The sequence below is a fragment of the Lissotriton vulgaris genome, chromosome 6, assembly GCF_964263255.1.
Source record: "Lissotriton vulgaris chromosome 6, aLisVul1.2, whole genome shotgun sequence".
In the NCBI taxonomy this organism is placed as follows: Eukaryota; Metazoa; Chordata; class Amphibia; order Caudata; family Salamandridae; genus Lissotriton; species Lissotriton vulgaris.
Genome location: NC_141694.1, coordinates 259,848,682 through 259,875,712, shown reverse-complemented (window position 1 = coordinate 259,875,712; position 27,031 = coordinate 259,848,682).

Genomic DNA, 27,031 nt, shown 5'->3' with positions numbered 1-27,031 from the left:
ACTACCCAAAACCCTAAAACACTACCCCCCAGCATGACCCTACACTACGCAAACACTACAACACTACCCAAAACCCTAAAACACTACCCCCAGCATGACCCTACACTACGCAAACACTACAACACTACCCAAAACCCTAAAACACTACACCCCAGCATGACCCTACACTACGCAAACACTACAACACTACCCAAAACCCTAAAACACTACCCCCAGCATGACCCTACACTACGCAAACACTACAACACTACCCTAAACCCTAAAATACTACACCCTGCATGACCCTACACTACGCAAACACTACAACACTACCCAAAACCCTAAAACACTACCCCCAGCATGACCCTACACTACGCAAACACTACAACACTATCCTAAACCCTAAAACACTACACCCAATATGACCCTACACTACGCAAACACTACAACACTACCCTGAACCCTAAAACACTAGCCCCAGCATGACCCTACACTACGCAAACACTACAACACTACCCAAAACCCTAAAACACTACCCCCAGCATGACCCTACACTACGCAAACACTACAACACTACCCAAAACCCTAAAACACTACCCCCCAGCATCACCCTACACTACGCAAACACTACAACACTACCCAAAACCCTAAAACACTACCCCCAGCATGACCCTACACTACGCAAACACTACAACACTACCCTAAATCCTAAAACACTACCCCCAGCATGACCCTACACTACGCAAACACTACAACACTACCCAAAACCCTAAAACACTACACCCCAGCATGACCCTACACTACGCAAACACTACAACACTACCCTAAACCCTAAAACACTACCCCCAGCATGACCCTACACTACGCAAACACTACAACACTACCCAAAACCCTAAAACACTACACCCCAGCATGACCCTACACTACGCAAACACTACAACACTACCCTAAACCCTAAAACACTACCCCCAGCATGACCCTACACTACGCAAACACTACAACACTACCCTAAACCCTAAAACACTACCCCCAGCATGACCCTACACTACGCAAACACTACAACACTACCCTAAACCCTAAAACACTACCCCCAGCATGACCCTACACTACGCAAACACTACAACACTACCCTAAGCCCTAAAACACTACCCTCAGCATGACCCTACACTACGCAAACACTACAACACTACCCAAAACCCTAAAACACTACCCCCAGCATGACCCTACACTACGCAAACACTACAACACTACAACACTACCCAAAACCCTAAAACACTACCCCCCAGCATGACCCTACACTACGCAAACACTACAACACTACCCAAAACCCTAAAACACTACCCCCAGCATGACCCTACACTACGCAAACACTACAACACTACCCAAAACCCTAAAACACTACACCCCAGCATGACCCTACACTACGCAAACACTACAACACTACCCAAAACCCTAAAACACTACACCCCAGCATGACCCTACACTACGCAAACACTACAACACTACCCAAAACCCTAAAACACTACCCCCAGCATGACCCTACACTACGCAAACACTACAACACTACCCTAAACCCTAAAATACTACACCCTGCATGACCCTACACTACGCAAACACTACAACACTACCCAAAACCCTAAAACACTACCCCCAGCATGACCCTACACTACGCAAACACTACAACACTATCCTAAACCCTAAAACACTACACCCAGCATGACCCTACACTACGCAAACACTACAACACTACCCTGAACCCTAAAACACTAGCCCCAGCATGACCCTACACTACGCAAACACTACAACACAACCCTAAACCCTAAAACACTACCCCCAGCATGACCCTACACTAAACAACCACCACAACTCTACACTACACTAACACAACACTACACTACACAACACTACACTACACTACACAATCACTAACCCACGAAAAAATTAACACAAACTCACTTACCTCTCTCGTCATCGTGGTTTTCACAACGCAAATGCATTTACCATACATGCCTTTAAAACGTAATTCTTTGTAAAGGCATGCGCGATAAATGCACATGCGTTTTGAAAAAATGCGGGATAATGGTATGCGAGCGCAATGACCTTGCGGGATAATGGTATGCGGACTAAAAGTCTGCGGGATAAAAAATGCGGGAAAATGGCTGCAAACCATGATTAGCAGCAGACTTCCCTGGTGAGCACTAGCTTTACTACAGTGATCTAATGAGCAACTAGAGTGCTAACATTCAGAATTTATGGCAAATGTGTGACACATCTGAATGCCTTCTTGATAGAACCAAAGTAAACAAGCATTGAAAATGCAATAGATCTCGCCCTCGTTTAAGTTAAAGCCATTCTGTTTGTAATGAGGTGGCTTTTTAGCTTTGCTTTTATTAGTGTTTTTAAAACTTTCATGTAAATAACATGCATATGTATGCATATATGTATATGTATGCATGCATTTATATTTATATAGATATGCAGATTACATATGTTTATATATGTATATTACCTACTGGCGATATAGTTAGGATTTTTTCTCTATGGGATTTCTGAAAATTCTATGTCTAATAACTTTGGCGTTTGTGGATGGAATTGGCTGAAATTTTCATGAAAATGGCACATTTGTTTTCTGAGCAGCCCCTAACAATTTGGTGGGGTTTCGTCAAGGGGGGGCCGAGAACAAAGGGGGGTCCCAAAACGCGTTTTTCCCATTCATTTTTCCATAGGGCGGTTGGACTCACTTTTAGCTCGAACGGCTGAATAGATTTACATGAAACTTGGCAAAATTGTAGATATGGTTTGCCCGACGTGCCTTTGCTATGTCTCAATATATGTGCTCCAGTGGATTTTGAGAAATTAACGTTTAAAAAAAATATATATCTGTGACAGCGCTCCGGTTAGCGCCCCGGTTCGCGTACCTGACGCGTAACGGAACTTCGCGAAGCGAATCTGATTGGCTCTCCGGTGTCTGTCAACATTCTAAACAAACCGGAGTGGCCGCCATCTTGTCTCTCGGTACGATCAAGAGACAAGATGTGGTGAAAAACGAAGGGGGAAATGAAGGAAAGGGGGCAAGGTAGACCACTCCTGACCCCCTAGGATTGATGAGGGGGATATTAAAGTGCCCCGCGGGGCAAAAAATTTTGCGATTTTACGCCGTAGAGGCGCGTCCCGGTACGCGAACCGGGCAGCTCACCGGGCAGCTAACCGGGCAGCTAACCGGCAGCGTAGCTGTCAACATTGTAAACAGTCCGGAGCGGCCGCCATCTTGTCTCTCGGTAGGTTCGAGAGACAAGATGTGGTGAAAAAAGAAGGGGGAAATGAAGGAAAGGGGGCAAGGTAAACCCCTCCTGACCCCCTAGGATTGATGAGGGGGATATTAAAGTCCCCCGCGATTTTTCGCGGTAGAGGCGCTTCCCGGTACGCGAACCGGGCAGCTAACCGGCAGCGTAACGGGAGTCCGCCATCTTGTGTTTTTGGAGCGTCCGGTTCGCGTACCGGGTAGCGTCCCGGTAAGCGTAACAAGGGGAAAACCAAGAGAAACAGTAAAAAAAAAATTAAGGGAATAGATTTCCAGCAAACTTGGCAAAATTGTAGGGACTGTTTGTTTGATGTGCCTTTGCAAGGCCTCAAGATATGTGCACGTGTGGATTTTGTCTAATTAAGGTTAAAAAAAATATATATATCTGTAAGCGTGCTCCGGCACGCTTACGTTACGGGTTTTGTTTGCGCTGCAGAACCGATACGTCACGGTTATGCGACGCGTCATGAGGCGTCTCACGTGGCTACGTGATACGTCACGTAATAAAGAATATATTTTACAGCTATAGATATTAGCTTTTAAAAAACCAATGAAATTCACTGAAAAAACCATAGGTTATAGACCATATATAGTTAGGAATTTGCATTTACAAAACCTTGAAAATTCACTGAAAAAACCATAGGTTAGAGACCATATATAGTTAGCTGGACATTTTATTGACATAAAACCAATGAAATTCCATATATAGTTAGTTGCACTAACTATATATCGCGCACCCGCAATCCACTGCTGATGATGTCACATATTACATCATTCATGACATGGTCAGTGACATCACTGATGACATCACTGATGACATCTCAAATGACATCACTGATGACATCACTGATGACATCTCAAATGACATCAGTGATGACATCATGACACACCAATACCAGTTACTACATACGCACTCACTGATTTCTACGTCTACACACACATTCACTCATTCACCCATACAATCACTCATACATACAGTCACTCATTATTACAACACTATCATATGCACTCATACACCTATGCAGACACTCACACACTGCCACTCATCCATGGAGTTACTCACACACCTAGTCAGTCCTGTAAAGAATCAATCACACTTCCATTTCCTCATCTATACAGTTAAACACAGAACACCATACTTCAGTGACATCACTGATGACATCACTGATGACATCTCAAATAACATCACTGATGACATCTCAAATGACATCACTGATGACATCATGACACACCAATACCAGTTACTACATACGCACTCACTGATTCCTACGTCTACACACACATTCACTCATTCACCCATACAATCACTCATACATACAGTCACTCATTATTACAACACTATCATATGCACTCATACACCTAGTCAGTCCTGTGAAGAATCAATCACACTTCGATTTTCTCATCTATACAGTTAAACACAGAACACCATACTTTTCACACATATACTAACACATACTTACTCTCTTATACAATCGCTGATACAAGTACACATTGATATGCACAGAGTCACACACCTCCCAGCCAGCCACACACACACTCAGTCTTCCATACATCCACTCATTCTTCAATATGTAAAACATATTTAAACTTTACAAAAACACACAGACACTAGATGATGTCATCAGTGATGTCATTTGAGATGTCATCAGTGATGTCATCAGTGATGTCATTTGAGATGTCATCAGTGATGTCATCAGTGATGTCACTGACCATGTCATGAATGATGTAATATGTGACATCATCAGCAGTGGATTGCGGGTGCGCGATATATAGTTAGTGCAACTAACTATATATGGAATTTCATTGGTTTTATGTCAATAAAATGTCCAGCTAACTATATATGGTCTCTAACCTATGGTTTTTTCAGTGAATTTTCAAGGTTTTGTAAATGCAAATTCCTAACTATATATGGTCTATAACCTATGGTTTTTTCAGTGAATATATATATATATATATATATATATATATATATTCAGGTTCACAGGGCGTAGCCACCGCTACGCAGATGCACTCTCCTCCGGTAGATAACACCAATTGCGCATTTCCAAAGGTGTTTATTAATTCAATTGCTGCATGTGAAATACGTTGAGGAATTATTCGTTCTTAGTTAAATGAATTATAACCATGTCACAACCGTGATCAATATTTGGCATTTTTAGCAGGAGATAGTCACTCAATATCAATGACCATTTATATCAAAAACAGTTTTATTGTTCTTGTATCAAAATATTTTTCATATATTTTCTTTCAACCAGGCAACATACACAAAACTGAAAAGATATACTTGATTCGCAGTCGTGTAGAAACACCATTCGCTAAGATCATGGATTTCCAAAATACCACAATATGTGTCATAGAATCACAGTAATACATATATTTATATGCATCTTAATTGAATCATATAAGCAAAAATGGTGATACAGTGTCGACGTTTCGGTCCTTTTACGGTCTAAACGATCCTTAGAACCATCATCAGGACGATGTAGTTGCTCATGTATATATCTAATAAAAACAAACTAGACTTTAGTGATTATCCTGCATACTACGTTCATGTTGCTTCACACAGCTGGACAACAAATAAACCACAACCAATCAGTGAAAGGGACAAATCTAATGTTCCACACCAAGACCCAGTGAAAGACAGTAAAAACCAGTGAAAAAACAATTAAGTGTAGAGTTTTAGAGTTTTAAAAAGGAATTTAGTAAATGTCAAATGGACTGGATGTAACAAGGATTCACCTTATCAAGAACAGCCATACCGTGAACAATAAAACCGGGATAACTACCACGGCTAAACTCCAAGGATGTAAATCTGTAATACAATGTATGCAAAGGACAGATCAATATGCTGATCATAAAACCAACCTATGCATATTTCAACCTCCTGAATTCAGACGGTACTTACTTCCATGAATCACAACAACACTAATGACCTGTTTGGGACAAAAGAAACGGTCCTTATTAGTACCCTAATTCCTATGTCAACCGGGTGTAACACAAACGCAATCACCATGTATAGACACCTCATAGTGTTTAAAAGAGATGTACTCACTGCGTGTAACTACAGGTAGGCGTTTTACCTAAATGAAGAAGTGGAAGGTCACTAATCAGTCCGGTCGCCTAGTATACAGGCATCAAATTTACCTAGCGTTTAAAACAAACTTACTTTTGTAGTCGGCTAGGTGCGTCCTAATAGATCACTCCATGCGCTCAGCTCGCTCGAGTCCGAGTGATTCACAACACGGCAGCGCCATATTTCAAAGGATGTTTACACCCTGTTTTACATGACGTCAAACGGGAGTGAACTGTGGCGGCCATTTTGTAGTGGATCAAAATCCATTCAATATAACCACATGTTAGTTATTAAAGGCTGCTAAGTCTCTCTAGAGGTCTCCACGTTATTTATTCACACCATATTCAACCGAAGGGAATTGTATAACACTGGAAAATTTATCCCATAGACAATTTAAAAGCATTTAGACTACAGAAGTGAACACCAACGAAGGGGACAACCCATAGCGCTGAAATTCAACATACAAACGGGTTTGGATACAGCAGTTAAAAGCATAAAGGTATTAAAATTATATATCCATACCAGACAACCAATGTTTCTGTCTAATTCTCAGCGGTGCTTATATTTTTTTGTGCTAAACTAACACAGCGGAAAGGCACTAACTCATTGTAGGGTTGCCAGAGTATGCCATTCAATTAGGGAATTCAGTCCCTTCTCCACTGTTCTGCATGTCCAGATAAATTTGTTCTCCCTCTGTGTGAGCACACGATCTATATTGGTACAGCGTCTATTGACTTTTACAACATCTATAACAAACCACTTCATTTGTGTAGGAGAGTGTGAAAAAGCTTGATAATGTTCAACCAATGGTGCAGTTTGTACATTACATCGAATCCGAGATTGGTGCTGTAAAATTCGTTTTTTTACCGCTTGAGTCGTTTTCCCAATGTAGGTTAAATCACATGGGCATTGTACACAGTAGATGACATTTTTTGTTAAACAATTAGAATGGTCACGTAGCACAATTTCTTTACCATTAAGATTACATGTCTTAACAGTCATAGTGGTGGCACAGGCAGTACAATTGCCACATGCAAAATGGCCCACAACAGGTGGCAATCTCCATAAATTCTTTATTGTAGTGGGCATAGGGTCTTTATATGCTTTTACCAAACAATCTCGTAAATTCCTTCCTATTTTGAACGCAAAACGAGGTAATGGTAGGAGTGGCTCCACTTTTTTTATCAAGTGCCAATTTTGTTTGATTGTTTTTACTATGGCATTTGACTCAGTGCCAAATGTGGTTACGCATGTGATAGGTTGTAAAACCTGTGACTCACCACTGTCACCTCTTTCTTTATGCAGTAATGACTCTCTGTCATAGAACCATGCGCGTTTCATGCCATTTTTTGTTAGCCTATATGGATAGGATCTTGTGACAAGTTTTGTCATCAGTATCTTTGCCTCTCTAAAATAATCCTCCCTCCTGGTACAATTCCGTCGTAACCTCAGAAATTGACCAAAAGGAAGGTTATCACGTAGGTTTCTGGGGTGATAGCTGTTATACTTCAGTAATGTATTTCGAGCAGTCGACTTCGTGTAGAGACTCATTGAAAGATGACCTGATACATCTGTAATTCTTAAATCTAGAAAACTGATTGAATGAGAATCACTCTCCAGTGTAAATTGTAGATGTTCGTTCTGTTCATTCAACCAAGTATGAAAATTATTTAACTCAGTTTGTGAACCTTCCCATACAATACATACGTCATCTATGTACCTTAGGTACTCAGTCAGATGAGAGCTGAAAGGATTATTATTGTAAATTGCATTGTCTTCGAAGGATGCCACATATAAATTTGCTATGTCCGGCGCAAACATTGCGCCCATGGCCACGCCTTTTAATTGCATGTAGAAGTCATTGTTGAATAGGAAGTAGTTTTCTCCCAGTGCTATCTGTGCACACGACACAATAAAGCTGGTTGGGACCTGGTGGGGACGAATTCTCTTCTCTAGAACTTGTTCAATTACCCTTAGAGCCTGATCTTGAGGAATGCTTGTATACAAGCTCTCTATGTCCATTGTGGCCAAGATGTTATATTCTGGATTGAAAACTCTTCCTTCCAGTTTATTAATGACTTCTTTGCTGTCCTGGGTATAGGAGCATGTTTGTGCAACAAAGGGTTTTATGAAAAAATCCACATATTCTGCTACAGGCTGCAGTATAGATTGACACCCGGCCACAATTGGCCTACCTGGTGGTTTTTTGCTACACTTATGGATTTTAGGCAAGGTGTAGAATGCCGGAATGGTGTAATCCTTTTTGTTTAAATAGTCAAATTCTTTTTTGTTGAGCCATGATCCTTCTAACCCAACAGTTGTAAGGGTAAGAATGTCTTTCCGAATTCTTGGTGTAGGATCACTCAAAAGTTTTTTATAGTGTGAAGTATTTTGCAATTGTCTTAGCACTTCACAGTCATAATCCGTCTTGTTTTGTAGAATTATTCCTCCCCCCTTGTCCGCGGGCTTTATAATTAGATCCTCGCGGTCTGAGAGGGATTTGACTATGTCACGCTCTTCTTTGGAAAAGTTGTATTTAGCAAACTTTTTTTCTTGAAATATTTGTTCCACTTCTGTTATGATTACATTTTCAAAGGTGATTATTTCTTTAGGCATGGTATTGTTAGCAGGAAAGAATGTTGAAGGACATCTTAGGCCACTTGGACCATTATTTATTGTCATCGACGGTGTTTTAGAGAAAAAATGTTTTAAGCGTACAGATCTGAAAAACTTATGCATTTCAACCATAGTCGTGAAAGCATCATTCCTATTTGTGGGAACAAACGACAACCCATGGCTTAAAACCTCAATTTCTTTCTGGGTAAGTACATATGAAGATAAATTGAAAATTGGAACCACCTCCAAATTCAAATTATTAGTGTCTTCCATTGTCCCTCTAGATGTAGCCGTTACCATTCGTAGTAATTGTTGCGCGTCTGTCGGAATCCCGGGGTATACTGGTTCCTGTACCAGCCTCTCCTGGGGTTCCGAGAGCGTCCTCTCTGTGGTTGTTGGCCCCTGGATAAAAAAGGGGTCGATTGATTGCCAGAGGGGTTATTACCTCGTGTAGACCTATAGTTTGAACCAGCCCCACGGGGATTGTTATCCTCTGAGCTGGAAGAACCTGTTTCTGAAAATGTAGTATGTTTTGGGGCCCAATTGGATTGGTTGCCAGTTTGTTGAAAGAAGTCTTTTTTTAGGAATGGGTAAGTGCGCTCTTTATGATAATTTTTTATGTCTTTTTGTAGTTTTTCGGGTTTTTTTAAGATGTTATTTCTCTGAAAATCAGAGATCACTGTGTCTAGTTTTTTAAGAAATTCATCTGTATCAGTGGCAGTAGCGTCCTCCTTAATTTGTTTTTCCAATTCAGATATTTCAAGTTTTAGTTTCTCAATGTGCCGTAATGCAGTCTCAATGCTCAAGACCATCCAGCTTCTTGAGCATTTGTTTGACACAAAGCTAAAGCCCGTTTTATAGTCTTCGTCCTCTACAAAGATAAGTGGTATGTTCCGCACTTGAAGACCGATGGGAATGATATTATTCGTAAGACAATCAGTTAGGAATTTTGCGTGGAGTTCAGTCCTAATCAGTTTTTTATAAAGCCTTTCTAGATTGCCTCTTGCTGTACTTTGTTGTATATTCAGGTTACTTATATTTGCTTGTGGCCCTAGCAGTGAGGGGCCTGCAGCCACTTTGGCTATATATTCATCTGTGTAACTGATAGTCTCTTGTTCAGACATTCAGGTACACCAGAATCTCCAAATGACACGTATTTACACAATTCCACACTGAATTATATACACTTTAGCAAATGCAAAAAATAAATATAAATATATACATAAAGAGGTGAAGCAACAATATATGTGTGACAAACAACAAACCACTTTACTTAAGGAAAGGGCCCTTGCAGACAGCCGTCCGCGCTTACAATCTAAACAATAGAGAGCCACCTAATAATCCCCTCGGGACTGGGTATATTCAATAACAGAATTCAATTGTCCCTTGAGGAATTATTCGTTCTTAGTTAAATGAATTATAACCATGTCACAACCGTGATCAATATTTGGCATTTTTAGCAGGAGATAGTCACTCAATATCAATGACCATTTATATCAAAAACAGTTTTATTGTTCTTGTATCAAAATATTTTTCATATATTTTCTTTCAACCAGGCAACATACACAAAACTGAAAAGATATACTTGATTCGCAGTCGTGTAGAAACACCATTCGCTAAGATCATGGATTTCCAAAATACCACAATATGTGTCATAGAATCACAGTAATACATATATTTATATGCATCTTAATTGAATCATATAAGCAAAAATGGTGATACAGTGTCGACGTTTCGGTCCTTTTACGGTCTAAACGATCCTTAGAACCATCATCAGGACGATGTAGTTGCTCATGTATATATCTAATAAAAAACAAACTAGACTTTAGTGATTATCCTGCATACTACGTTCATGTTGCTTCACACAGCTGGACAACAAATAAACCACAACCAATCAGTGAAAGGGACAAATCTAATGTTCCACACCAAGACCCAGTGAAAGACAGTAAAAACCAGTGAAAAAACAATTAAGTGTAGAGTTTTAGAGTTTTAAAAAGGAATTTAGTAATAGACGATGTACCAATATAGATCGTGCGCTCACACAGAGGGAGAACAAATTTATCTGGACATGCAGAACAGTGGAGAAGGGACTGAATTCCCTAATTGAATGGCATACTCTGGCAACCCTACAATGAGTTAGTGCCTTTCCGCTGTGTTAGTTTAGCACAAAAAAATATAAGCACCGCTGAGAATTAGACAGAAACATTGGTTGTCTGGTATGGATATATAATTTTAATACCTTTATGCTTTTAACTGCTGTATCCAAACCCGTTTGTATGTTGAATTTCAGCCCTATGGGTTGTCCCCTTCGTTGGTGTTCACTTCTGTAGTCTAAATGCTTTTAAATTGTCTATGGGATAAATTTTCCAGTGTTATACAATTCCCTTCGGTTGAATATGATGTGAATAAATAACGTGGAGACCTCTAGAGAGACTTAGCAGCCTTTAATAACTAACATGTGGTTATATTGAATAGATTTTGATCCACTACAAAATGGCCGCCACAGTTCACTCCCGTTTGACGTCATGTAAAACAGGGTGTAAACATCCTTTGAAATATGGCGCTGCCGTGTTGTGAATCACTCGGACTCGAGCGAGCTGAGCGCATGGAGTGATCTATTAGGACGCACCTAGCCGACTACAAAAGTAAGTTTGTTTTAAACGCTAGGTAAATTTGATGCCTGTATACTAGGCGACCGGACTGATTAGTGACCTTCCACTTCTTCATTTAGGTAAAACGCCTACCTGTAGTTACACGCAGTGAGTACATCTCTTTTAAACACTATGAGGTGTCTATACATGGTGATTGCGTTTGTGTTACACCCGGTTGACATAGGACTTAGGGTATTAATAAGGTCCGTTTCTTTTGTCCCAAACAGGTCATTAGTGTTGTTGTGATTCATGGAAGTAAGTACCGTCTGAATTCAGGAGGTTGAAATATGCATAGGTTGGTTTTATGATCAGCATATTGATCTGTCCTTTGCATACATTGTATTACAGATTTACATCCTTGGAGTTTAGCCGTGGTAGTTATCCCGGTTTTATTGTTCACGGTATGGCTGTTCTTGATAAGGTGAATCCTTGTTACATCCAGTCCATTTGACATTTACTAAATTCCTTTTTAAAACTCTAAAACTCTACACTTAATTGTTTTTTCACTGGTTTTTACTGTCTTTCACTGGGTCTTGGTGTGGAACATTAGATTTGTCCCTTTCACTGATTGGTTGTGGTTTATTTGTTGTCCAGCTGTGTGAAGCAACATGAACGTAGTATGCAGGATAATCACTAAAGCCTAGTTTGTTTTTTATTAGATATATACATGAGCAACTACATCGTCCTGATGATGGTTCTAAGGATCGTTTAGACCGTAAAAGGACCGAAACGTCGACACTGTATCACCATTTTTGCTTATATGATTCAATTAAGATGCATATAAATATATGTATTACTGTGATTCTATGACACATATTGTGGTATTTTGGAAATCCATGATCTTAGCGAATGGTGTTTCTACACGACTGCGAATCAAGTATATCTTTTCAGTTTTGTGTATGTTGCCTGGTTGAAAGAAAATGTATGAAAAATATTTTGATACAAGAACAATAAAACTGTTTTTGATATAAATGGTCATTGATATTGAGTGACTATCTCCTGCTAAAAATGCCAAATATTGATCACGGTTGTGACATGGTTATAATTCATTTAACTAAGAACGAATAATTCCTCAAGGGACAATTGAATTCTGTTATTGAATATACCCAGTCCCGAGGGGATTATTGGGTGGCTCTCTATTGTTTAGCATGTGAAATACGGGCAAAGGAACAAACCCCAACGCGTTTCGGCGAGGCACTCGCCTTGGTCACTGGTGTTTTTTGTGAAAGTGCTCAAACAATAAATAAAGTTTCGCGTGAAAAATGGTGAAAATCAACAAAGGACTCACACCCGCAATCTCACGGCCATCTTGGAGTGGTATATCTGTACCCACTATGATAACAGATCGGCTCTCCTAATGTTACAAGTGTAAACAAATTAATACATCCGTCATACATTGATAGTTATAATCATTTGGAGCCGTACACATAACTTTATTGCTATATACAATAGAACTCATGGGTCCCAAATCCAATACATAATACATAGATTGGACATGACGTGTTACAATCAAATCTTAATAACGTTATGACTTGCAAAATGATTATAACATATATATATATATATATATATATATATATATATGTCTATATATATGTATATATATATATATATATAAATTTCTCACTGGACATTTTCCTTTACTCTACCGACATTGATTCAATAGTGTAGTGAGAACAGAAGGGATCTAATTTTGTCCTGAAGAAGAAGCCCTTGAGCTTTGAAACATGTTGACATACACAGGAGGGTCCGCACATTAAAGCAGGATACCTCTGACCCACTCTTTTAACAGTGCCAGCTCAAAGGAATATTAAAGTTACTAGTCCACAAGAGCCAGGCACTTTTTACTACACTTTTTTCACTCAACCCTGATCCTTCTTCTCACCAACTCCTACACCACACATAGTAGTGAAGATCAGTGCTCACGCATAGTCATTGGTCGTAGCGCACCCTGTCCTGCAGCGGGACCAGTCACCTAGTAGAAAAGGAAAGGGTTCTGGCTCTCCCCCATATTTGTGAAATTATATATGAACTATTTCCATAGAACAGTGTCAATAGTGCAGAAAAATTGATGGGTGAGCAATTTCAGAAAACTGAATTTAAAAAACATCTAAGCACTAACCCACTACATGATTATTGAGTCCGGCCCTCTCTAACCTAGCATCATCCAGGGGTGTCAGAACACACTAGTTACATAAACAGTGAATCAGTGTGAATGAATGCAATTGAGCTGGAAAACAGAAGATTCCCGGAAATATGTTACATTGGTGAGCCCATCCTCAAGTGTCATTCAGAAGTCCACAAACATGACAAAGTAACCATGACTCGTCTCCGGTCATGCCTTCAAATATTAAATTACTCATGATATGTTCTACAAGATCATATATAGGCCTGGGTGGTAAACTCTGCTCCACTTGTGGAGTTTGCAGAGTTGTCCTCACTCTTGCACAGACACAGCTCTCCTTTCTGTGTTGTGGCTGTTTAGATGAAATGTTTAAGTGTAGCTGTCACCCACCGCAGGCGCATATTGGAGACTGGCTGTCAGGCAAAACGAGCAATGAGTGCAGAGAAATGTCCACTTTCTAAATAGTAATGTTAAATCCAACTTCACCAGTGAGGAGGATTTATCATTACCATTTCAAAAGATATAAAACATGAAAAAAACACTCCTCTCTGATCAGGAATTACAGTTTAAACGTGTATTAAGGAATTTCCAATGCTAACCTATGAGAGGGTTAGGCCTTTCTGTAGTTAAAATGAATTTTGGGTGTTTATCACTACCAGGACTTTTAAAGATTACATTCACATATCCTACCTTTTACTTACATGGTACCCTGCCCTTAGGGTTGTTCAGGACCTACCTTAGGAGTGACTTATATATAATAAAGGAGGACTTTAAAGCTTGGCAGGTCATTTTAAATGCCAAGTCAAAGTGGAAGCAAACACAAAAAGGCACTATGTTGGCATGCCTGAGACAGATTTGAAAGGATATTTATGTGGTTGGCACAATCAGCGCAGTAGGCCCACTAGTAGCATTTGCCTTACAGGGCGTAGGTATTTGTTATACCACTTTACAAGGAACATACTAGTAAATCAAACATGCCAATCAAGGAATATACCAATCTAAACATGTTTAGGGCAGAAGCACATGAACTTTAGCACTGGGTAGCAGTTTTAAAGTGCTCAGAGTCCTAAGGCTTACAAAAAGAATTAGCGAAACCGGAGGTAAAAGGCTAAACATCTGGAGAAAGATTTTTAAGGATGACAGGTCTAACAATATTCGTTATAGTTAGGTGAAAATATGCTCTCGCCATTAACATTGTTGTTTCAGATGGCATATGGATGTTATCAGTGCAGTCACTGAACATGTCATGATTGATGTAGTGATGTAATATTTGAGGGTACAAGTAGTGTCTGGCGAGAGTGCTAGTTATAGTTCCTCTTGAGCATGAGTTTTAATTACTTGACATAACTATAACTGATACATTTCAGTGGTTTTCTTTGCTTAAAACAGTATGATTTGACTGCCATTTTCATCTAACTATATTGTACTTTTAACTTTTTTTCAGTGCATTGCCATGTTTTTTATGTATTAAGTAAACTGTCCATCTCTGTGTGTTTGGATACAGGGCTTGACCTGTGGCCTGCCCTGCACCCAATCCCTGAAGGTACCATACTACTCCTAGCTGTTGCCCTGCACGGTGTGGAGAAGGGTGCAGGACCTGGCCTGTGACCACGTCCTGTGCCCAACACCTTGCTGGGGCTCAACCCCACTATGCATGGCCTTTCTCCAGATGCATTTGGTCAGATACAAGTGGTGTATTAGATGTGGTAGATGCTTGCCTTCGGACTAGAAGATATTTCAACAAATATTGTCTGAGCAGGTAAAGTTTCAGCAGGGAAAGGCTGCAGGCCGTGTCCGGGGATGAGGCATCTTTGCCAGGAAACTGCTGGACGAAGTTGCAGTGAAGATTTCCACATTCAGGTTTAGTCTCATTTTTTTGAAGTAAAAAATCTCCAGTGGGACAAAGCTGCATTATTGGCTATCTGGGCACCTGTACCACAACTTCCACGCATCCAGGACTAGAGAGGCACCACTTGGAGGGTCAGGACTAACTCAGCCTGGGTCCAGGTGTGAGTTCAAGATGGTTGGAGCCTTTTCTGCCCTTGAAGCTCTGATCAGGAGGCCAGTCTACTAGCCCTTCAAGTCACTCTGGTAGTCCTGGGATCAAGAGGTGGAACAGGGCTCATGCAGGAGGGCAGGCCTCTGAGGATTCATGGCAGGCTTCAGGTGGAAGACCAGTCCTTCAAGGTGTAGAAAAGCAATCTTTGGAACTACACAGTAGGCCACAGCAGCAGGCAGCCCTGTGTAGGTCCACAAAGTGAACTGAACAGTGGTTCTGATGGTTCTCTGTTTATACCTGGTGCCTTCTTTAAAGTAGGAGAAGTTTCTAGAGATTTACCTTTTAAATTCTAGGAATTTTCTGCCTCCACTGCCTCCAGTCTGACTATATGCATAATAAGGTAGTATAAAGTCCTTTGTTTGAAGGCATGGCGCAGCCTATTGATTTGTAAGTGGGGCTGTGCCCAGCCCCGTCCCTCACATCCTGCCAGTGATGGCCCGCCCCAATCTTTAACCCTTGGTTGCCCCACTATTGATTGTCCTGATGAAGACTCGCACGGTCCAGTTTTAACTCACCGGATGACCTTAAGTCGAGTCGAAACGTCGACGATACTAACTCTACCTTGGACCCATTTCTGCTATATATAAAAAAGTGCACACATTTGACATGACTGTCTGTATTTAGTTGATTCAGATATGAGGTGTTATTAACTTTTATGTGGGCCAGGTTGTTTTGTTACGGAAAATTGAAAGACCGTAATTACAGAAAATTAATGTGAATGTTTTGTCTATTTTCTTTGAATTTCTTTTCTTTCTTGATTCACTGCACACATCTTTGATCACCTCCTTTTGTGCACGCTCCTCCGGGCAACCTTTTTATTCTAAAAATATTGAGAAATCCTTTTGATTAGAGATAATGAATTAAATATTGTATTCTCTTTTTGATATATTGTTGTTGTAGTGATATTTCTTTTGCTCAGAGTAACTCAGTTCATATATGGTTTGGAGCGTATTTGTGAGGAACGCCCATGAACATATAAATGCATGAATATGCACTGATTGAATCAGCTTATTAAGAAATAGGTTCTGGACCACTGTTTATTCTTATTACACTGTGACTTAGACACACAGGTACAGTAACAGGCATGGATAGACTGACACTGGGACTTAGACACACAGGTACAGCAACAGGGACTTATAGAATGACTCTTGGACTTAGACACACAGTTACAGTAACAGGCACTTACAGACTGACTCTTGGTCTTAGACACACAGGTACAGTATCAGGCATTGATAGACTGACTCTTTGACTTAGACACACAGGTACAGTAACAGGCATGGATAGACTGACACTGGTACTTAGACACACAGGTACAGCAACAGGCGTGGATGCATGGCCACTGTGACTTAGGCACACAGGTACAGTATTAGGCACGGACAGAGTGACACTGAGACTTAGACACAGAGGCACAGTAAGAGGCAGAGATTGACTGACACTCTGACTTAGACACACAGGTACATTAACAGTTGTGGATAGACTAACACTGGGGCTTAGACAGACACATACAGTAACAGTGGGCACTGAGTATAACACATGCAGGTACAGTAACAAGCAGCGATATACTGAGAATGGGACTTAGACACACAGGTAAAGTAACAGACAGGGATAGACTGACACTGGGACATAGACCAAGGGTAAAGTGACCGGCTCGGATGCACGCACACGGGGGACCAAGATACGCAGGTACAGTAACAAGCAAGGATATTCCTGACCATGGGACTTACACATACAGGAACATCAACAGGCGCAGATGCATGGACACTAGGACTTAGACAAGCAGGTACAGAAACAGACATGGATAGACTGACTCTGAGACTTAGCACACAGGTACAGTTACAGGCACGGATACACAGACAATGGGACTTAAACAAGCAGGTACATTAACAGTCACAGATAGATTGACACTGGAACTTAGACACACAGGTAAAGTAACAGGCAGGGATAGACTGACACTGGCATTCAGCCACACAGGTACAGTTACAGGCACAGATGTACGAGCTTTGGAATTTAGAGACTTACACGGGCGAAACGACTTGACAGCTTACCACTCGAACTTCATGTAGACACAGGACACTGAAACCAAAACGCAGGGCACGAAAATGAGGCATACAAACATGGGCAGATTGGCACTGACAATTGCAAATATGATGGCAGAAAGGCATAAGGACCCTGAAACTCAGAGAGTCAGACAAAGGGGAGAAAGTCATTGAGCCACTGACACCATTATGTAGTCATAAAGACCCAGATAGATGGTGCAAGGGTGCCTGCCTTGCGGGGATGATTATTTTTGTACAGGAAGGGAAACCTCTCTGTTCAAAAATAATCACAAGAGGCTTTTCCTCTTTCTACGTGTGCTGCAGAGTGCAGCACACATAGAAAAGGAAAAACAAGGAGAAATAAAGATATTTCTCCCCGTTGCGCCTCCCTTACGCCTCCCCCGGGGAGGCGTGAGCTTTTTGCACTGCCTCAGATTTACGATTTCTCGTAAATCTGAGGCAGTGTTAAAAGGCCATGGATGTTGCTGGGAACGCCCCCAGCAACACCCATTGCACGCCCCTTTAACGCAGAACACTGCGTTAAAGGGATTGATATTTATCAGGCAGCATTAAGCCAAAAAAAGTGGCTTAGTGCTGCCTGGTAAATATCACGCAGGCTTCTGCGCCACGAAACGTCACAAAAAGTCAGGTTCCGATGATTACGAGGCCCCAAGTTCCAATACTTAACCTGTCACTTGCCCACATGAAAAGGGAGAACCTAGAACTATCTTTTGCAATGAAGGCAGAGTTTACAAGCGCTGTCTGTGGTTTATAACGTATACTCTGGTAGATTTAGAAAGAGAAGTTGAAAGCTTTGGGAAAGGATATGGTGTAAAGGCCAGAGCTGCCACTTTGGAACTGGAGGATCAGGTTCGGTCTCCGCTCAACATCCTGTGATTCTGGGCAAATCGCTTAATCTCCCCATGCCTACATAAAAATGAATGTGTCCCTCTGTAATGTAACTGGTGCTCATGTAAATCACTCCAAACCCTTTGGGTCAAGTTTGTTCTATGTAAACCTGTGAAAAAAGCAAGGAAACAAGGCGCACTCTCAGTGGTGTTTTAAGCGGGCATTTGCAGAGGTGGGACACTTATGCCCCTTTGAGGCAGAATTGGAGCTGCACATTTGATCTTGCACACCTCTTGCCTGTGACCCTGACAGCTCAGTCACTTGCCCTCTAAAATTTCTCACACCAAACTGTCAATATCAATGAACACTGTACTCCCACCCAACCCACCTTCCGAGGCCTTCGCACCCAGACAGTGATCCAGAACAACTTGCCTGGTGCATAGGAACCTCTACAGCCGGAAGAGAGCCCTTCTTCCTGAGCAAACTTGCTTAAATGTAGTTTGTGAGTGTAAAGTGCTCTTATAGAGGACCAGCATCACCAACTTAAATAAAACTTTTCAAAGAACACATGCTCATTGGGCCCTCAGGAATGACGCCTTTGCAAGGTCCAGCTGACGACAATGGGTCTCCTGCCTTCAGCTGGATAGTAAATTAGAACATTTATTGGGATGCAGCAGATCCCTAAACTGCTGCACTCAGGTGACACTGCACCTACTGCTCTAATGAAAAAACTTCCATTAGCGTCAAGTTTTAAGATACCCTGATGGGGTATTTGGAACCCTTTGATGAGGGCGATTGGAAGACAAGATTTCTGCCCCGCTGGGCGTCGAATCCTTTCTCTCAGAGAGAGTATGATAGCTTTCAGGCAGGCACGTGACGTCTTGCCAGGTGTTCTCTGCCCAAGTCCACCATTGGCTGCTGCAGTTGTCACCCATGAGCTGCTATGCACACGTCCCACCTGAGGTTCACTGGCAGACTAGCCCCGCCGGCCTAGTTTATGCCCTGTTTCTAATTTAGATTCCACGTAATTCTGAAACTTTTTTCTGCAGCACAAGTTATTAAGCAGATGGCTGGCAGGTATGTAAATCTAAACCAAAGGGGATGATGGACGGAGTGTTGAACATTGCAAGCACTCACCCCCAGTCAACTGATCTGGGTTTAATCAATCATCATTCTTTAGCTCACTTCCCCACCCCAGTTCAAACATGGCATATACAAATCAGTCTGACCCTGTCCCTCATGGGAACAGTCCAGCCCGAACTGCCAAGCCATGTCTTCCCTGGACCGGAAGCAAGCATCCTGGGACCGGTTTCTGGCTAATCAGCCATCATCAGCCAGGCTAGCTTGAATCCAGTGGCAAAGTGAGCAAGGGACCCACGTCAGGCATACCTTGCCAACTTAGGCCGAACAAAGCAAAACCTAAGGGGATGATGGACAGAGTGCTGAACTTTGCAAGCACTCACCCCCAGTCAACTTATCTGGGTTTAATCCATCATCATTCTTTTGCTCACTCCGCCACCCCAGTTTAGACATGGCCATATGCAAATCAGTCTGACCCTGTGCCTCGTGGGAACAGTCCAGCCCGAACTGCCAAGCCATGTTCTCCCTGGACCAGAAACAAGCATCCTTGGACCAGTTTCTGGTTAATCAGTCATCATCAGCCAGGCTAGTTTGAATCCAGTGGCAAAGTGAGCAAGGGACCCACGTCTGGGCATACCCTACCAACTTGGGGTGAACAAAGCAAAACCAAAGGGGATGATGGACAGAGTGTTGAACATTGCAAGCACTCACAACCCAGTCAACTGATCTTGGTTTAATCCATCATAATTTTTTAGCTCACTCCACCATCCCAGTTCAGACATGGCCATATGCAAATCAGTCTGACCCCGTGCCACATGGGAACAGTCCAAAAAAAAAGATAAACGGAGTAAAGAAGCAAAAAAGGAAGATCAGAACATAAACAATACTCTAATGTCCTAGACTTATATCAGGAGTCTGTCCATTCCAGTTTCCCAGTCTATTACTGGTCCCAAACATGTTTCCCTAGTTTCCTAGCTTTCCAACCTTTCTTTTCACACAGGCTCTTTTCCAAAATGTACATAGCTAAGAGGCGTGATAACCATTGTTGGAATGTGTGGGGGTTGGGGTCCACCCATGCAGATGACACACATATTCTTACCACAGCCATGGCAAGAAACAGAAATTCCCTGTGGGTTATCACTGTTCCATTTCTAGCCACACCTAAAACTATCAATTCAGCAGATAATGTTATTTGGAACCTCAGAGTTTGCCCCATAAAATCCTCTATAGCATTTTTAAAAGGTTCCAGGGCAGGGCAAGAGGCAAACATGTGGACTATGTCTGCCTCCCCACTTTGGCAGCGGGGACATAGAATACCCTCAGTCCCACCCCATTCGGCTATTTTAGCTGGGGTGTAATAAAGTGAGTAAACAGTTTTGTAATGTTGTGCTTGGAGGATCGATACTCTTAAAACTGTGTACCCCAAGTTAGTGATGCTCTGAACTCGTCCCGTTCAATATTCAACTTCCGCTGTCATTTCTCTGAGTATTTTTCTACAGCATCGCTCTGTAGTTTACTCAGTTCTCCATAGATCTGGGTGATAGTATACTCGTCAGGGTTACTGACCCCTTCCATAGCTGCTTTTGAACCCACCCCCACTGTGCACTGCATTACAGTTCCCTTAATTTGTTTTAATGCAGTTCAACCGTTGCGCTCAAGATGCCAAAAAGAAGCGCACAGATGCCTTCTGTGTTGTTGCTCGCCTCTGTTTCGAGCATGTGTCTTTTTTGACAGATTTACATACCTAAAACCAAAACCAAAGGAGTTGATGGAGTGTTGAACATTGCAAGCACTCACGCCGAGCGGGGCAAAAATCTTGCCTTCCAGTCTCTGGTAAAAGCTCTCGTGCCCCCCTTTTTCCTTACTGTAGCGGACCAAATCTGGAGGAATTTAAAAAACTCCCTGGGATCAAGTTTATAAAGAATTTAGGCTTTCTAAAATGACATTATACTGTCTGAATCAAATAGGTCTCCGATTGTTTTCACCCCTAGAGCCTCCCACCGCCACATAATTCCATCATAAAAAAATCTCAGGTAGTGACGGATTCCTGAATAAAGTGATATAATAATTCATTCTTCCTAGCCCCAGCCTTTTCCTGATACGGTCCAAACCGCTACTGCTGCTCCAAGAGTCTTAAATGAAACTTTTTTTTTACAGTTACTGGCTTCACTGAACCTCAAGAGCCAGGCAGAAATATAATTTTAATAATATTGCAGCGTCCCACAATCAAGAGATGTAAATTATTCAGGTTGTCAAAATCTCTCTTGGATTTTTGAATCACGGGGACAAGGTTCTTCTCAACAATCTTACTTAATTCTGATGTTATGGTGACTCCGAGATATGTAGCGGATTCAGGCACTTTTGGATCCACCATAGAAATCCTGTCATTAACCACAATTTGAGTCTTTCCACAATTAAGTCAATAACCAGAAACCGCTCCAAAGCATTCTGCCTTGTGCTCTATTTCTGTTAAAGCCACTGATGGATTTACTGTAGTTATTGCCAGGTCATCGGCAGAACCCCAAATCTTGGTTTCGAATCCATTTAATTGAATAGTAAAGATACCTTTGTTTGCCTCAATTCTCCTAATCAAAGGGTCAATATCAAAAGCGAACAGGAGAGGAAAGCAGGGACACCCCTGCCTCGTCCCTCGCGTGATATAAATTGAGTCCCTTTGCCCCCCCCCCCATTATTCGGAGTCGGACTTTAGGATTCGTGTATAGTGTTTGAATGGCTTTGATGCATCCCCTTCCTTCCCCCGAGTTCTCAAGTACGGCCAAAAGATAGCCCCACGAGACCCTAATGAACGCTTTCTCTGCGTCCAAGAGTATAAGTGCCATAGGATCTCGCGCGACAGAGGTACCATCAAACAGAGTGCAGATTCTGCAGATGTGTTCAGCCGTACATCTACCAGGGATAAACCAATGCTGGCGGGGGGAGATGACCTTCCCAATCATAGTACTAAAGCGATTCACAAGGATTTTTGAATACATTTTTGCGTCACTATTCATTAGACTAATTGGTCTATGTGAACCAGGTTCAGCAGGGGGCTTTCCTTTTTTTTAAATTACCCTGCTCTCTTCTGCCCATGATCCTGGAATTGTATCCCTCCTCTGTGCCTGGCGCATTACATAACTTAAGTCTTCTCCCAAAATCAAAAAAAAACGTTTGAAATTCTAGTGGTATTTGGTCTGGGCCTACAGCCTTGCCTGAAGGCAGTCCCTTTACAGCTCTCTGGATTTCTTCATCTGAGAATCTTTCCTCCAAGAGCCCTTGAGCTTCTGGTGAAAATGTATCAGCAGTGAGCAAAGCTAAATATTATTTTATATTTTTGGGTTCACTGAGCCTATTTTCCCTATATAAATTTCCATAATACCTATGAAAAGCCTTGTATATTTCCCTAGGTGTTGTGACTATATCCCCTTCTGCATTTTTTATCTCTACAATATCTCCCCGGCTGACTTTCTGCCTAGTCCTTACAGCTAGCATGTGCCCAACTTGCTCACTAAATTCTTAGCAAGATTGTCTCCAAGCCAAAAATGTCCCTGCTGCTCTTGTTGCCATGATCTCTCCTGCTGCAGCATTAGTTAGCACTAATTTCTGATGGATCTCATCCGTATTTACGCCAGCAACAATAGCCCTGACCAGTTCTTCTTCTATCTCCATGATTGTTCTATGGATCGTCTGAATCTCTTGCTTTGCTTTTTTATTCTGGTTCACGGAGTAACTCAAGGTTTCCCCCCTGATACCAGCCTTGAGAGCATCTCATACTACCTCAAAACCGTCACTTCCTCTATTGATCTCCAGGAATTCCTCGAGCCATTTGTTCATTCGTTTAATACAATTTGAGTCCTGCAACAAGGCACATTCAAAGGTCCAGGTGCGTTCCAACTCCCCCCTAACACCACTTTAAACCTCTAGGACCAAAGGGTTGTGGTCAGAAATCCCTTGCAGGAATTTTCTGATAAGACAAGTAGAGAGAAGAGAGGATGACACCAAGAAATAATCTATCAGTGCTACAGCTCTATGCGGTGCCGAGTAATATGTGCTACCCGCATCCTGTGGTTTCAGTTGCGCCCAAGCATCTATGAGCCCATTATCCTCCATCATCAGGATTAGGGCCCAATGGACTTTTTTTTTTCAGCCTGTATATTTCCTTGGATCCCCTTTCCACAGTCCTTCTATTCCATGTATATTTAAATCCCTACATACAAAAATCGGTAAGGGCTATCTAGCCAATTCTGAGTTAAAAAAATTGAATATTTCAGGATCGTCCCGTGTTGACCCATAGATTGAGCATAACATAAAATTAAACCCCTGTTCTTGACATTCAACAATTACCCATCTATCATACCCCTCAGTTAAGCAAGATTTAAACACAATCCCCCTCTTTAGAGCCAAAAGTACTACCCCTCGCATCCTTGTCCCTTGTGTGGTATGTGCTATCAATTGAAATACCAGCTGCTCTCGGAGGATCTTTTGCGACCCCGCAATGTAGGTTTTCTGTATGCAAACTATATTGGCATGTAGTGTTTTAAAATATTCATTCACCATCCTATGTTAGGCAGCATTGTTCAACCCGCAGATATTAATTGTTGCTCTGCGTATAATGTATATGTAGTACCACTTGTCCCCAATTTCCTAATCATCCTTTTTCCGTCACTTGCTTCCACACGCTACCTTCCTCAGATGATGGTGTTTTTTCATTTCCCCCTCCCTCTCCTACCCCCCTCCCAATAACCCTCCGATTATCCCCACTCTGCCCTCCCTATCCTCGCGCGCCCCTCCCCCTACCTATATTGCGAGACAAGCAAACCTAAGATCTCTGTGATGAAGCCTGAAAGTCGGCCCCCTTGTTATCAGCTTGTTAGATATTTTTCCCCTCCCTAGTTTTCCCCACACCCCTTTTTTTTAAAAAAACAAAATGTTTTCATGACCCTCCAGTGTTCCTACTGCAGTGATACGTCGATACCAAAAAATGTCCTCCCCCCACAGAATACACCGCCAAAGTACTGGGCAATTCTAATAATAAGGTGAAATAGATACATCTACATTGTTCCCTCCCCCTTGCTTCAATCTAACTGCTCCAACAAGCAACAATATGATTTTAGTTTCTCCATGTAGTCTTTGGCCTTGATCTCTGAGGTAAAGACTCTTGTAGTGTTCTTGTGAATAATTTTGAGTCTAGCCAGATTCATCAGGTACTATAGTATAGTTTATGGGCCTCTTTTTGTGTGCATGTTAAGTTAGCATGGCTTATTAGAAGTTTAAACGCCATTTTTCCTTTTTGCTGCTTTTTGCACACAATACTGCTTGGCTGTTGTTGCTGAGTTTGCTATTATGAAGGTCTATACATGAGAAAATGTTTGTTTTTCGACATCTCTAGACATACATCGTGTCCCCAGTCTGTACAGTGAGTGCTGAGCCGACAAGGTTATCATAACGTGCATGCCTGTTTATTGCTGTGTCCGTGTAACACATTCTAGACACAACAATTTGGCAGCTGCAAGCCGAGTAGGCTTCTGGCACCTTTATCATAGCACACTCGCCAGAATTGAGCACACTTGGAAGATTCCAGTCATGCAGAGAGACTAACCGGTCCTGATGTAATTTACACTTACTGAGCGGACAGGTAAATGGGGTCCCCCTAAGAAAGCTCAAGAAACCTTCTATAGTTTCATAATACATAGTTCCTAGATAGGGAGGGTGCTTTAAATAGGTGCTTCAATCACCTGTTTGCACTATCATTGTAACATGATTCCTCCTTTTGTATTTTATGGAATTGTAACCATGCTGACCGTATTATTTTAATAATATCTATGCTTATGTTGATTAAAATACTGCGCTTGAGATCACGTTGTTAAAATAAACATTTCAACCTTACCGTGCCTCTATTTTACTCCTGTTGTGGACTGGTATGACTGTGTAACAAAAGAGTGTTCTCACTTCCCACCATTCCTGAGATGGTCCTTAGTCGCATGTTCTACGTTTTCAATCATTGGTTTCTTTGCTATAGGACGAAGAGCTAACGTGACACTGATTGCTAGTCTGGTAGGGGATTTTGGGTACTAAGGTGAATTTTGGCACACCCTAATTCGCTGAGGTCCTAAGTCTTTGTGCACAGTTCTGTGTCTGAGCAGAATCCCTGTTACAGTATGCTTGCGCTCCCAGGGCTTGACAGGGCTGAATCCGTTCTTTTAATCTCTGTATCCCCCAAATCCAAGGTGTCCTCTACCCCCTTACAGCCTGTTGCTTCCTCGACTAACATACTAGTGTCCAGTTGGTCTGCGATGCCCGCTGGCCTTTCCTGTGCCAGGGAGGAGTGGATGCCTTTGGCAACCTCAGGTCTTTCCATTGTGATAGCAGTCTCACCATGGAGTTTGTCCGCTTTGATTGACTCATTACCGACTGGAAGTTTGCTACAGGAGGTATCCGCCATATACGGAGAGTCCAGCTGCTCCCTAGGATTGTCTGCATCCCCCTGTTAGTTCATGTTTTCCTCGCCATTGGATAAAATGGGTAATATATCATTGTCATCGGTTTGGGGGGGGTTGTGGTAAAAAATTCTGTGATGGTATGCTGTACCACAGGATCATTTGGATACATTTTCTTTCCTTTAACCCCCATTTTAATGGCATTTGATTGTTTTAAAGCCTCCTGGCTCTCACCTTTTGTTGCCCATCCTGGATCTGTTTTCCCTTTGTTGAAATCCTGTTAGCATTAGTACTCGCGGCGCCTGCCGGTTTGGCCCCCTTTCCACAACCTGCCATGATGCTAACGTTTGGCTCTGCACTTGTCTGTGCTTCGGGAGCCTTCATTCGTGTTACCCGGCTGGGTCTGGAAGGAATCCTCACTTTCTCCGCTCTGTTGGTGCTCCTTCACGCCGCAAGCCACTTAGCCCTTGACGGTGTTCCTGGCCCTCCAGCCCCTACTCTCAGCAAGCTCTGTGCAGCTATCGATCTGAGCGCTCCCCGCTTCTCTCGTGCGGCTGCCAGCACCAGCGTCAGGAGTGTTTCAAATTCGCCGAGAGAGATTTGATGCCTATTCCATGTTTTTTTCTCATATCTTTAAATATACAAAATTAATTTCATATACATTTTGGACCATGATTGCCTTACATTTGTCAGTTAATTACAGCAACAAGGGAGAGCATCCCTCTGAAAATTTCAAAAGCTATTTTGACGCTTATTATAAACTCAAACTAGCACCTTCTTTACTTCTTTTCACCCTTGTGTTTTTCTTTTCAAGATTCTCATTCTTTA